The following is a 14047-nucleotide window of genomic DNA, read 5'->3' as shown; positions in this document are numbered from 1 at the left end:
ACCATATTGGTCAAAGCTACTGTGTTTTAAGGACTTACCATGACTCCCTTCAGCTAGATTACTTCACAAAAGTCCTGAGGTGGGCACTAATGTCTCCTTTGGCGTGGGGGGATTTCCTTGTGTTTAATCTGTGCCTGTCTAACCCCACGTCCGAATAGTAACTTCCTGCATCAGCCAGCACATGGGTGCCCCCCACGGCAAAGCCCCTCAGGGCCTGGCTGCCATTTGTTGGTCAGCTGGAGGAAAACAGGGCTGACCATAGTCCAACTGGGAAATGCCCCGATGGCTTTCTCATGCAGGTGTCTCCTCTCCTGTCGCCTCTGGCCCCCTTCCTTGCGCCGTGAGTGAATTTCAGGCACTCCTCAGCCAGGTGTTTAAATCTTTAATCTTTGCTCTCTCTTTGTGAGAGGAGAGGTTCCAAGGAATTTCAAGAATATTCCAGGAATCCAGATCAGGGGGAGAGCTGAGCCCCAGAAAGCCTCCAGAGTAGAACATCGGTTTTGCTCATCCTTACCGTAAATTGGCTTTAATTCCTGTTGGAGTCTGCAGGAACCCAGAGGCCTTCCTGCCCCCCTCACCCCGGAGCTGGGTGGAATGTGGGCTTGTGTAGGTGCCACTGGGGCCTAAGTTGTTCTTAAGGTGGCTGGACAGCTGTTCCCACTCTCTCCCCCAACTCGGGCACAGATACACAGTCCCCAGACCAGCACTGTCCCCCCAAACAAGAGTCCTTTGCCCAGACCCCTACAGACAGTAGCGTCATGGATGGAGTCTGTTTTTACCAGCGTTAAACTTCGCAGGATCTGTGACAGCTGCTTGCTACACTGTCACTATGAAAAATAAAATTGTATGAAATCACAAGGAAATAAAATGGATATTAAAGATGAAGGTAACAAATACTAAGAGAGACACCGAAAACTTAGCCCAGATTATTTTGTTGCATTTTCTCTTTTCCCAGGCTCCTGAGTTTACTCACGTCTACTATCTGTGTGTGCGGTGGAAATACTAGACTATGACGCGCGCTAGCGCATGTCTTTGCAACTCTGCAGCCGGGGGCCTCACCTGGGTAGATTAAAATAGGCCACGGTGGGCGTATTCACACCACAGAAACCAGCAAATGCTATAAACCAGGGCGGGGCTTTGAGAAGGCTGGTTGTTAAAGAGTTAGCACACCATTGCCTACAGATGAATTTTGTGTTTTCAGGCACTTTTGAGTTTTAAGGTTATTGACTTTGTTTTTACACCTTACTCTCGTTTTTCTAATATTCCATAATACATCTGGATATCTCATTTCCACGCAAGCAGCAAAATATTCAACAAGGTAGGCTGATGGCAGTGGGAGGAGACACTTTCACTCCTAATCTGAACTCCCGGGCTGACGGGCTGGCTGGATTTGGGATCCAGGGTCCATGTACACCTCAAGGGATCGCCTGGGGAAGTCTCATTCAGTAGATGACAGCCCTAACATCTGAATTTCAGAGTTCCAGGAGAATGTTACTGGGAAATACTGGGCAAGTAGAAAGGGCACTTTTTGGACTCAAACTTCTGCTTTGTCACTTTCTGTCCATCTCACCCACGGCTAATCAGATAAATTCACAGAGCCCTGGTTTTTTATGTTTGTTTGTTTTTTGCTTTGTGGAAAGGGAAACAAAAGCTTCTTGGTTTTCATCTTACTTTTCACAATTTCAAAAGCTGATAACACCCATAGCTTTGACATTGGGAGAAAAGTTAAATCAATTATTACGTGAATTCATACCATTTTGTAAAGCTTTAGAAGAACATAATAATTTCATGTACTTATTAGTTTTTACTAATACAATAACCCTGAAATGGCCGTAATTAGCCCCGTTTTACATGAAGGCTCTAAAATCTGGAAATAAGTGAGTTACATCACTCAGATAATATACAGATCCCAAATTCTAACCCAGATGTGTCGCTTTCAGAATGAGGTAGCCATTAGATCATTCTGTTCTTGGACTTGGCAGGGGTCAAGTCACTCATTCAAGACATACGGGGATCAGTGGGCTCCAGGGACACAACTCACATTGTCCAGCATAGTCTGGACATGGGCCTCCAAGGGGGGGGGGTGCTGGCATAATGAGATGCATCTTTTCACCTTCAGTGAATTAAAGATGGGGAACCTCCAGGGGTACCACTTGGTTCCTCGTAAATCCCCCATCTCAACGTACAGGTTACAGCATTACCTGCTCCCAGAAGAACACCAAACTAGAGAGCACTCTAAAAGTTTGTACTTCTTAAAAACTTCAATCTGATTGCAAAACAATTTATGTTCAGTCAAGACATTGTAGAAAGATAGAGATGGTGAAATTTACAACCCCCCACCCCAGTCCTGGATCAGACATAATGACTATCAACGTTTGAGGGAACATCATTCTAATTTCCTTTGTCACTCACAGAAGGAAAGATTTTGTTGCTCTTATCTTGGGTAACTGCTGCTAAGATTAACTTGACAAGTGAGAAACAAAGAATGACCACCACACCATTTTACAGGGAATTTGCTCGCTCATTTGTTCATTCAACACAACCTCGCGTGTGTGTTGTTTGCAGTTCCGGCTTCTGGGAAGTAGCAGTGGACAAATTCAGTGGCCTTCAGGGATCCTACAGCTCAGGGAGAAAGAGACACATACCCAAGGACGAGCACCCTGTAGAAAATGAACAGAGTAAGGGGGAAGTAAGGGGGTGTGAGAGATGCTTATGGACTAGACCTTGTAAGAGTCAGAGAGCACTTTTCTGAGAATGGAGCCTTCACGTAAAGAGAATAATCTGTAATGAATGCAACCTGGCCCACATCCCAAGTCACTGCCTAGGAATAGCTGTTTGTCACTTAAATCCATACTTCAGTTGTGTTATTAGTTGACGTGGATAGATTCTCAAAGTGAGCAGAGAGCCTAGAGGTGATCTCATCCAACCCCTTCAACTTATAAATGGCGAAAGTGAGATCAAAGGAGTGATTTATCTAGAATCCCGTTACTGGCAAATAGCAGAAACATGTTCAGAGGCTAGCTTTTTTTGACCCACGAATCCTGTCTCTTATTATGGTAACACACAGCTCCTTTAGAGAAGGTTAATATAAAGAAATGTTGCTCTATATAGTTCCCATATATACACTGTAATCAAATGTAATCACATGCATGATCTTTTTTTTCCTGATGCAAGACGAGGGTGAAAGAAAGAACATGCATTAGTGTTACGTGGCATCCAGATGTCTTTTTTTGTTTTTCTCCTTTCACTTGCTGTGTGATTTGGAAAACCACTTAATCCTTCTGAGCTGTAGTTGCTTATTTAGGGAATGAGGATGCTTAGTAAATATGGTAGTTATTGCAATGTTTGAAAGGAGAAAGTAGGGCACCTGGGTGGCTCAGTCGTTAAGCGTCTGCCTTTGGCTCAGGTCATGATCTCAGGGTCCTGGGATCGAGCCCCACATCGGGCTCCCTGCTCAGCGGGAAGCCTGCTTCTCCCTCTCCCACTCCCCCTGCTTGTGTTCCCTCTCTCGCTGTGTGTGTGTGTCTCTCTCTATATCAAATAAATAAATAAAATCTTTAAAAGAAATAATATATGCCAAGTGTAAAAAAAAAGAGAGAGAAAGTAGTTAAGAGAATATAGGGGGGAAATGACACAGTTAGTGATAACATTTCACATCTTCTGGGCAGTGGGGGAGCGGGGGGTGGGGTAGAGCAGAATTTGGTGGTTGTTGGGTTTTTCTTTCACCTGAATAGGGCTCTGGTTAAGAACAGAAACCCCGGGTCAGTGCGTGGAGAAACCTGGGGAACCAAGTCAGTGGGTCAAAGCCCTCTTGCTGTGGTTTTTCTTTTAAAGATACCAAACCTTCCGGTTTTTTTCAGTGCTTCTTTAATTATACCTTATTTGTTGCCTCATAAGCTACGTGGTCGTGGTTTCATTTTTACCATGTGCACTGGATTATCCCACTGCAAATCTCCCTGGGGTTCTTGGAAAAATATCTAAAGCTGATAAGAAGCAGGACATTTTTAAGGAAAAACCCAACAAAGAAATTATTAAACGTTTACATAGCTTGTAGAGGTTTTACAAAGGTCTTAAGTGCCTCTTTGGAAAGGCCAGTTTAAAGGCTTATTATATATCTCAGGGGACTGCATAGAGTACTTATTTTTTAGAACACTGGAATAGACTGGAATAAGCCTAATTTTTTTAAAGATTTTATTTATTTATTTGAGAGAGAGAGAGAGCATGCACATGTGCACACAAGCAAGGGAGGAGCAGAAGCAAAGGGAGAAGCAGAGGGAGGAGTAGAGAATAGGGAGAAGCAGAGGGAGGAGCAGAGACAGAGGGAGAAGCAGAGGGAGGAGCAGAGGCGGAGGGAGAAGCAGGCTCCCTGCTGAGCAGAGATCCTAAAGTGGGGCTGGCTCCCAAAATCCCTGGGACTTTGACCCGAGCCAAAGGCAGATGCTTAACTGACTGAGCCACCCGGGCATCCCTGGAATAAGCCTAATTTTTGATGTCTTGGAGCCTTTAGCTATGAGGTTCATCAGGCCGACTTCTCTTTTTCTAACCCAGCTGGGTTGCCACAAACCAAGGAGAAGTGGCTTGATATGGGGAGAAATTGCAGGCTCCATCCAGAGGGATGGAATCACATGGTTCCCAGATACCTGTCTTCAACGAGAGGCTGGTTTCTTCTATCTTGCAGTCCCGAACAGGCATTTCTGCCCATAAGAAGACAGTCTTCCTGTAGCTTGGTGGCAGCAGCATGTCCAGAGGGCTGAGCAAAGAAGCCAGTGACAGAGGTTCTGAGAAGGAGCAGCACCCGGAGGAGAGAAACATGGCAAAGCTGTCTCCCTCCCCTCTTGCCTCTTCAAAGGATCTTTTCTTTCTTCTTCTTCCTTTCCTTTTTTGAGGAAAAGAAGATGTGAGTTAGTATTAAATGTGGCAAGAAGAGAAATAAGTATTTCTTTTTAAAAAAATATTTTATTTATGTATTTGACAGACAGAGAGAGAGAGATCACAAGTAGGCAGAGAGGCAGGGGGAAGCAGGCTCCCTGCTGAGCAGAGAGCCCGATGCGGGACTTGATCCCAGGACCCTGAGATCATGACCTGAGCCAAAGGCAGAAGCTTAACCCACTTCTGAGGGTCTAAGGTCATAGAACTCAATATTAAAGTTGGCTCCACCATCAAAATTCACATATACATGAACCCATAGAACTCTTTGTAACTCAAGTAAAAACATGAGTATAAGCAAATTTAACAAATATAGATATTATTATCATTATTATTATGAATATGGCAAAAAAAAAGAGGCACTAACCCGTTCTCCAGGGAGAAAAGGAACTCTAGCAATAACTAGATCATGTGAGGTGTTTTTCATGTGGTAAAACAATCTTTTCAGAAAAGTATAGACCTCCATGGGAACACACACATGTAGGGATGGTCTTCAGGGGCTGTTCTCAACTTATAGCACGTCTAACATCTTGTGAAAAATGCAGACCCCTGAACCCACTCCCCTGCCCCCGCCCAGATAGTCTGATTAAATAAGTCCGCAGGTAAAGCCCAGTACTCTTGTGTTGTAGTAATCTCGCCGAATGCTTCTGAGGCAAGAATCAGGTCCCTGCACCAACCTTGGAAAGCCTAGCCTCCCAAAAAGAGAAAAAAAACCTCAGTCTAGAACATATGAAGTCAAACTGCAGCCAGGTTGGTGTCATATTCCAAAAGCTGATTTTCCCATTTTCAAAACATTTGTTTGTAAGCACTGGCACGTGAGGTTAAATCTAATTGACCATTCATGTTCACCAAAAAACAGCAGCAATCACTCAGAAAAAAAAAAAATCTTACAGGAGAGAGAAGAGTTGTCAATGCTCCTCATTTACATAAAGCCCTTCAGAGGGTAGTGAAGAACTTACAGAGCTCTTTCCTTTAAGGCAACCCTGTAGCTCAGATCTCTGGGTAATTCACTAAACAGAAGGCCTTCTTATAGTGCGGGTGGAAATGGTTCTTACGATTTCCAGCTTAGTCCAAAAGTCCTCTGGGTATTCTAAGGTGCCTGAATTACTCTCTTTGAGGATCTTTGATAGCTTTGGGGGGATTTTTTCTTTTTATTTTTTTAAGGATTTTATTTATTGGTTCATCAGAGAGCGAGAGCACAAGCAGCAAGAGTGGCAGGCAGAGGGAGAAGCAGGCAGAGGGAGAAGCAGGCTCCTGCTGAGGAAGGAGCCCCACCGGGGACTTCATCCCAGGACTCTGGGATCATGAACTGAGCCGAAGGCAGACATTTAACCAACTGAGCCACCCAGGTGTCCCTGAGGTTTTTTAATATTGTTAAAGTACTGTATTTTTCCTTCAGACAGAGGAAGAGAGAGACACACAGAGATTGACCAGACTGGGACTGTGGGTTACCCTGATCACTATTCTGCCTTTACTTACAGCCCTTTTTTTTTTTTTTTAACCTCGGGCAAATTATGTAATTTCACTGTGCCTCAGTTTCTTCACCCCCAAAATGATACATGATAATAGCTTATTTTATCGATTCTACAATAAACATTTCCCCCCAATTTTTAAAATCTCTGAAATCAAAGAGTACTTCACTATGACAATGAGAAAGCATTGTGTCGTGGGTTAATTGACAACATTTTTCTTAGTGGTGCATAAAATCAGAGAGTGTTTTATAATGATGGCATCTTAGACTAGGTGAAATATGATAATAATGGCTCTACCCTAGGGTTTTGTGGGAATTAACTGAGTCAAGAAACAAAATGCTTAGAACCAATACCAATACATAGCTGGTATTATCTACTTAATAAATTAATCTATTAGTATTCTAACCTGTGGTTGGATTATAAATGAACTAGTTTCTTCTTGTTGCGCATTTGGGTTGTTTCCAATGATATCCCTGCACTATATACTGCATTGAATGTAAACCTTTATGTACATCTCTGATCCTAGAAGTGGAATTACTAGGTCAACAAGCATGAGCATGTTGAAGGGATGGACTTATAATCATGGTGAATGGATCCCCGTAACATGGTTGGGTGTAGTGCTAGTTTGGGTTAAGTGTGAGCCCGGGTTTCTCAACAGTGTCCCCCTGTGGCCGTAATGGAAGTAGCAGCTGCAGAAAATAGTGTGTAGTCAGAAAGGATCAGATTCATCAGTTCTGGTGGTGTGGGCAGGTACTGTCTATTTGGACATGGGGAGATGGAGAGAAGAAGGGAGTTGAGGGAAATTGGAAGGGGAAGTGAACCATGAGAGACTATGGACTCTGAAAAACAACCTGAGGGTCTTGAAGGGGCGGGGGGTGGGAGGTTGGGGGAATAAGGTGGTGGGTATTAGGGAGGGCATGTATTGCATGGAGCACTGGGTGTGGTGCAAAAACAATGAATACTGTTATGCTGAAAAGAAATTAAAAAAAAAACTTTATCTGTGGACTAACAGAAAAAAAAAAAAAAGAAGAAAGAAAGAAAGAAAGGGAGAAGCCTAGGATTCGTGTGTGACCCGAAACAGACAGACTCAGGAAATAGTGAATGTTGCCAATCTGTATATGAGGGCCTAAGCGATTGCTTTTAAAAAAATTTTTTTAAACAGTTTTGATCATTTTTTTTTAAAGATTTTATTTATTTGTCAGAGAGAGTGAGCACAGGCAGACTAAGAGTGGCAGGCAGAGACAGAGGGAGAAACAGACTCACTGCTGAGCAAGGACCTGATGTGGGACTCGATCCCAGGACGCCGGGATCATGACCTGAGCCGGAAGCAGCCGCTTAACCAACTGAGCCTCCCAGGCGTCCCGTGATTGCTTTTAAATACTGGAAAACGATCTCATTTTCCTATATGAACTGATGAAGAGTTCAACATCATTTCTATGGATACATCATAGGAACAGCTTATCTCTCTGCATAATATAACCATGAAAAAGCACTTTGGTCATTTTATTTGGGCCTTAGAAATCCTGGCAAACTCTAAGACTGAATTTTATTTTATTTTATTTTATTTTTAAGATTTTATTTATTTATTTGGTAGAGATCACACGTAGGCAGAGAGTCAGAGAGAGAGAAGCAGGCTCCCTGCCGAGCAGAAAGCCGACGCGTGGCTTGATCCCAGGACCCCGAGATCACGACCTGAGCCACCCAGGCGCCCCTCTAAGACTGAATTTTAGAAAGGCCTCTTGGCTTGAACTTCTGGACAAATTGGATGCCTAGAGCTTAGAAAGACAATCGGGGGCACTTGGGTGGCTCAACGGGTTAAGCCTCTGCCTTCAGCTCAGGTCATGATCTCCAGGTCCTGGGATCCAGCCCCGCATTGGGCTCTCTGCTCAGCAGGGAGCCTGCTTTCCCCTCTCTCTGCCTGCCTCTCTGCCTACTTGTGATCTCTCTCTCTCTGTCAAATAAATAAATGAAATTTTTTTTAAAAAAAGAAAGACAATCAAAAGTGATCATATAATGAGGACATTGAATATATTCAGAGCTGTAAGTGATAGTTTTGAGAAAATTTACTATCAGTAGCAAAACCATAAGACCCCAAAGAGATAGATGTAGATGATCAGTTTGAATTATAAAAAAAATTTAGAATATGTAATTATGAAGGTTTATATGATTTTTAAGTGTAGTTTGACTGTATTTAGGAATTTTTATAGTCACTTAATTAACAAAGTGATATGAAAGTTCTGACATGTTTAAAGGCACTTCCTTTTTTCCCCCTAAATATGCATGGTAAAAAATTTAAAAGGAGCAAAAATGTAGACGTTGAAAATTAATTCTCGGGCACCTGGGTGGCTCAGTCAGTTAAGCAACTGCCTTTGGCTCAAGTCATGATCCTGGAGTCCCAGCATTGAGTCCCATATCAGGCTCCCTGTCCAGTGGGGAGTTTGCTTCTCTCTCTGAACCTTGCCCCTCTCGTGCTCTCTCTATCTCCCTCAAATAAATGAAATCTTCAAAAAAAAAAAAAAAGAAAGAAAGAAAGAAAGAAAGAAAGAAAAGTAGTTCCCCCTGACTCCCCTAATAATTAGATATTGAATTTCTCTTCTGTGAAGCAAATGGTAGATCTGAAGCCTTTTCACATTTTTTTTTCTAAAGATCTTATTTATTTTACAGAGAGAGAGAGAGAGATCACAAGTAGGCAGAGAGGCAGGCAGAGAGAGAGAGGGGAGGAAGCAGGCTCCCTGCCGAGCAGAGAGCCTGATGCGGGGCTCGATCCCAGGACCTGGGATCATGACCTGAGCTGAAGGCAGAGGCCTTAACCCACTGAGCCACCCAGGCGCCCCGCCTTTTCACATTTTTAACTAAGAAGTGTTTTAAATCTTTAAAATAAAATTCAGAATTACAATGTTTTTATTTTTTATTTTTTTATTTTTTATTTTATTTTTTTTTAAAGATTTTATTTATTTATTTGACAGAGAGATCACAAGCAGGCAGAGAGGCAGGCAGAGAGAGAGGAGGAAGCAGGCTCCCTGCTGAGCAGAGAGCCCGATGCGGGGCTCTCTCCCAGGACTCCGAGACCATGACCTGAGCCGAAGGCAGCGGCTTAACCCACTGAGCCACCCAGGCGCCCCTTTTTATTTTTTTAAAGATTTTACTTATTTATTTGACAGACAGAGATCACAAGTAGGCAGAGAGAGAGGAGGAAGCAGGGTCCCTGCCGAGTAGAGAGCCCGATGCAGGCCTCGATCCCAGCACCCTGGAATCCTGACCTGAGCAGAAGTCAGAGGCTTTAACCCACTGAGCCACCCAGGCGCCCTGTGAGTTACAATGTTTTTAAATATTTAAAAATTTAAAGGAACAAAGGGTATAAATAATCCCCTTCTCACAGTTGGTTCATCTCCCGAATCAGTCAAAGCTACCAGTTTTTTGTGCATCCTTCCAGAAATAGTTTGTACACATACAAAGCAAGGGTTTGTGTGTGTACGTAGAGTGTCCTACCCTCTGTTTCTTTTACTTTGCAATTTTCACAATGTATCTTTTTTGTAAAGATTTTATTTATTTATTTGACAGAGAGAGAGAGAGGTCAAAAGTAGGCAGAGAGGCAGGCAGAGAGAGCGGGGAAGTAGTCTTCCTGCTGAGCAGAGAGCCCGACGGCAGGGCTTGATCCCAGGACCCTGAGATAATGATCTGACCCGAAGGCAGAGACTTAACCCACTGAGTCACCCAGGCACCCTCACAATGTATCTTGAAGGTAGTTTCAAATCAGTGAATTAAGATCCTCTTCATTCACTTAGGTTATCTGTTATCTCTTGCTGTAAGAAAGCAGCTCCAAGATCAAGTAGGGGCATACAATACATTTATAAAAGTAGAATTGCGGGATCAAAGGTGTCACGCATTTGCAGTTCTGGTAAGTACCGCTAAACTTGCTGAAGGACACTTTAAAAAGTTGTTCTTTAAGTACCTAAAAGAAACTCATATATTGTGATGTTTTAATTTTCACTGCAAGCCCTGCTTTCATATAACAGAAAGGTCACTAATCTCTGTCCAAACTATCTTCATTCCAAATTGGTAGAATATTGATAAATTCTTCAAGTTTTAAAGCATGTAAAATTATAATAAAAGTTATAATAAAATATTAAAAATTATAATTAAAAAGCTATCTTTAAGGGAGTACATGGAAGAAAAGGATCATCAGATAGGTTGAAATGAAAAGCAATAGGCAAGTGTACTAGAGTATGTCCTCTGTCAGCACAAGTACTTCTAAAAAGTTGTTCATAATTCAATGAATTGTTAACCTACTATGTTCTTACTGCTGGAGAAACAGGATGAATAAGTCACAGTCCCTAATATCAAACTGCTCACAACCCTGAGTGTGTACCTGTCTGTTTACCACTCTCATCAATTACACTGGTTCCCTCCTTCCCACTTCACTACACCATAGCTTTTGGGGAACATCTGCTTTCCACTTCTTTCCCCCTTTTAGCATTTACCAAAGCTAGACCAAAGTAATATACTGCCTAGTCGGGTTTTCCCAGCAGAGAGAGGACTCCGTGAGGACAGAAACACTTGCTTTAAGAAACTCTCTGCTTTTTTATTTTATTTTTGTTTGTTTGTTTTGAGAGAGAGAAAGAGAGGGTGAGAGTCTACCAGCAGAAAGGACAGAGGGAGAGGGAGAGAGCAAATCTCAAGCAGGCTCCACACTCAGCACAGAGCCCCGGATGTGGGCCTTGATCTCAGGACCCTGAAAGCATGACCTGAGCTGAAAATCAAGAGTCTTACACTTAACCCACTGAGCCCAACCAGGCACCCCTTCAAGAAACTCTTGATGTAAGTCTTGCATAACTTTATATTATTGGCACATAAGTTTAAGGGACTAGGTCTTAATTGAATTTTAAGTCTTTGTGTTATGATGAAACAGAAGATCTCGTGTTTCTCTTTCTGCAGTTTATCAGACACAAGGGACAAAAGCAAGATGTTGGGGCGCCTGGGTGGCTCAGTGGGTTAAGCCGCTGCCTTCGGCTCAGGTCATGATCCCAGGTCCTGGGTTCGAGCCCCACATCGGGCTTTCTGCTCAGTGGGGAGCCTGCTTCCTCCTCTCTCTCTGCCTGCCTCTCTGCCTACTTGTGATTTCTCTCTGTCAAATAAATAAATAAAATCTTAAAAAAAAAAAAAAAGCAAGATGTTGAATTCCTTTCCTTAAGGACGAACAGAGCAGCTTCCTGGTAGAGGTAGCGCTAGAGTCCAGCCTGCTAACTCCCAGGCCAGTGCTCTTTTCTCTGTCTTGACGCTTGTACCTGAGGCTTCAGCTCATATTCAGGGATTGTCCTTCTGCCAGGCATGAGGCTGAGCCTGGAGGTGCTGAGCTATGTGATGTGCTCTTTGCACAGAATGAATGAATGAATGAATCAATCAATCAATGAACGAATGGCATGAATAAAAATATTTATCTCTATTTACCTGATAACTAAGTCAGTCTTTGTACATGTATTAGTCTAAAGCAAGTGAAAGGAGTTCGTGAGTTTTCCTCACTCACGTGGAATGAAACGTTGGGCAATGTCAAACACTTCATTTACTAAGGGCCATTTACCCACAGGGGTCTCCCCTTATTAGATGATGGCACTAGAAAGTGGTGGAAACATTCAGGTAAGTGTCCTACTGAACACCCAGGCATTTCATAAAGGAGCTCAAGAAGTCTCTGGCATTAGAGCTGTACCTTTCAGATGAGAGGGTAGGAATCTCAGGCATTTGGGGATGGGGGGGGCGGGGAGTGGAGAGCATAAAAATCATGGAGTGTCAATCCAATTTTACTCAAAGATGATTTGAAAGGAAAAGTCAAGTAAATTCAAATGCATAGTGAGAAAAGCATTATTTGTCCTCTGTTCTAAATACGTAGATATTGTAGAGAATGCAACATTTCCCTGATCTTAAAGATAAAAGATACAATTTCACAGAAACTGAAAAATTGCATTGGTGCATAACTTTCAAAAGTCCCAGAGCTTCCGAGTTTGCTTTTCTCCGCTAGCAGAATTTTCTCTGGCGCCTCTGCATGCTGAGATGTTCTTAGCTAATATATTTGGCTTTGAAAGAGAAAATCCTTCTTGGTGACTCGAACAGGAAACCAGGATCTGAAAAGACATTAGTAAGTTGACCTTGTAATTTATTGCCCAACTGCAACACTTTGAGAGTAAGAGTGATTCAGTAATTACGTGGTCGCAAACAATATATGTGGTCTCTGAGCCCTTACTCACACATGTTCACTTTTTATTAAAGACTAACTTAACTTAGAGTAAGTATTTTAGTGACCTGTGAAATGTACACACAATTTTTCACTCTTTTCCCATTGGCTTCCCAATCTGCATAGGATTCCCTTCTCTTTTTGATGATGTGACAAATATCTGTTTGTTTTTTAAGATGGTGATAGGTTAAAAACTCCCTCATTTCTATGCACCTAAGTCTCTGATTTCCCTTCTCATAGAGAACTGTCACTGCTGACAGCTTGGAGAGTGCCTTTCCAGACATTTCCAATGCTGTATTTCACAGGATCTTTCAAAGGACAGACGGGTCCCTCAGCTTCATTGAATCTGATTGATGTCTATTGTCTGATGTCACAATAATATTGATAATAAGTATAAGTATATGGCAGGATTATTAGTTTGCCAGTCTTTCTCTTAGCCAAATGGCACCACTGAAGTGGCTTGAAATGACAGAAATGTATTGTCCTACAGTCCTGAAGGCTAGAAATCCAAAATCAAGTGTTGATGAGGCCATGTTCCCTCTGAAATCTGTTGGGGAATCCTTCCTTGTCTCTCCCCCGCTTCTGTGGTTTGCTGGAAATCTTTTGCATTCTTTGGCTTGCAGCCACACAACTACAGTCTGTGCCTTGTCAACATATGGCATTCTTTCGGTGTCTCGATCTTCACATGGCCATCTTCTTGCAAGACCCCAGTTGCATTGGATAGGGGCCCACGCTACTCCAGTATGACTTCGTCCTAACTAATTACATCTACAACAACCCTATTTCCAGATAAGGTCATATTCTGAGGTACAGGGAGCTAGGACTTGAACCTATCTTTTTTTTTTTTTTTTTTTTTTGAGGAAACAATTCAGTCCTCAGCAGTCAATAAACTTTGTAAACCAAAAAAGGGAGGCCACTGTCTAACAAATATTCAGGGATATCCAGAAGCTTGATTCTTCTTCCCATGTTCAAGAGAATCTATGTGGGCAATTTTAAAAAATATTTTATTTATTTATTTGACAGACGGATCATAAGTTGGCAGAGAGGCAGGCAGGGGTAGGGGGAAGCAGAGTCCCCACCAAGCAGAGAGCCCAATGCAGGGCTCGATCCCAGGACCCTGGGATCATGACCTGAGCCAAAGGCGGAGGCTTTAACCCACTGAGCCACCCAGGCACCGCTATGTGGGCAATTCTTGATAGACATAGAGAATGAATGAACTGACCTCAGCTAATAGAACCCCCAACTCTTTGACAAAGATTTATTTGCACTAGCCTTTTCGAAAGAGAAATCATTAACAAGAAAATAATCAGATATCATGGGTATAAATTTTTATTAAATATTGAATAGATACAAAATGGTATTTACAAATATGTGTATGATAAGAAGAATTCTAATACAATGAACACCCATGGCCCTACCACAC

Source organism: Lutra lutra, chromosome 8, assembly GCF_902655055.1.
Source record: "Lutra lutra chromosome 8, mLutLut1.2, whole genome shotgun sequence".
In the NCBI taxonomy this organism is placed as follows: domain Eukaryota; kingdom Metazoa; phylum Chordata; class Mammalia; order Carnivora; family Mustelidae; genus Lutra; species Lutra lutra.
This window is presented reverse-complemented; position numbering follows the sequence as displayed.